Source organism: Meleagris gallopavo, chromosome 9 (genome assembly GCF_000146605.3).
Source record: "Meleagris gallopavo isolate NT-WF06-2002-E0010 breed Aviagen turkey brand Nicholas breeding stock chromosome 9, Turkey_5.1, whole genome shotgun sequence".
Classification (NCBI taxonomy): domain Eukaryota; kingdom Metazoa; phylum Chordata; class Aves; order Galliformes; family Phasianidae; genus Meleagris; species Meleagris gallopavo.
In genome coordinates this window covers 494,848-495,731 of record NC_015019.2, presented here as the reverse complement: position 1 = coordinate 495,731, position 884 = coordinate 494,848, and positions in this window count along the sequence as shown.

Below are 884 nucleotides of genomic sequence, written 5' to 3'. Positions count from 1 at the left end.
CAAGATGTGCAAAGTACATGCTCCGGTGCTCCAAGGTATAAGAGCTTTAATCAGTATGCTCCCAATTTTACAGTAGAGTCATGGAAACACAACGGTTAGAAAAGGCCTCTAAGATCACCTAGCCCAACCATCCACCAGTATTTCCCTGCTAAACCATGTCCCTTACTATAATACCTAAATGTTTCTGAACCACCTCCCTGGGCAACCTGTGCAAGCACCTGAATGCTCTTTCAAAGAAAAATTTTCTAATTAATCTGAAGCACCCCTGGCACAACTTCTGCTTTCAAGCAAGTGCAGGATCTGCCCACGAAGCACTCACTGAGGGCTCACAACCAACATGATCATTGTTATTAACACTTAAGCACTGAAACTCATGTGCCCACAGCCATGTTTTACTAATAAATGAATACTGACACCAGATCTATCTCAACACAGCCTAATACACACACACACAGGGAATGCCTAATAGCAAGTTGGACAGCAGCAGCATTCCCATTGAGATCCCTTGAGTCACAAGATTCTGTACTGAACATGTGGGAGCCTATATCTGAGACTAACATTGGTGTAAACCAATTTATGGTTGAACTTTTCCAACCTTGAAGATTCTATGATTCTACAAACAAGAGTAAAATTTTGTGCCACGTTATTTCTGCATCTCAGCTAGACCATTAAACCATTGACTATTTCTCTCACCAAAAGTTAATGTAGCCATGCAATTTGACAACAGAATGTGAAGAGGGTATATAGATACCCAGGTAGAATGCAGGGTTCATTGACTGTGCTATGCCAATTTCTTCACTGACATCAGTGAGAGCAAGGTGCTCTCTTTTACAGTGAACTTGTCGACATTCCAGGGGAAAATACATATATCTATTTTATTGTGA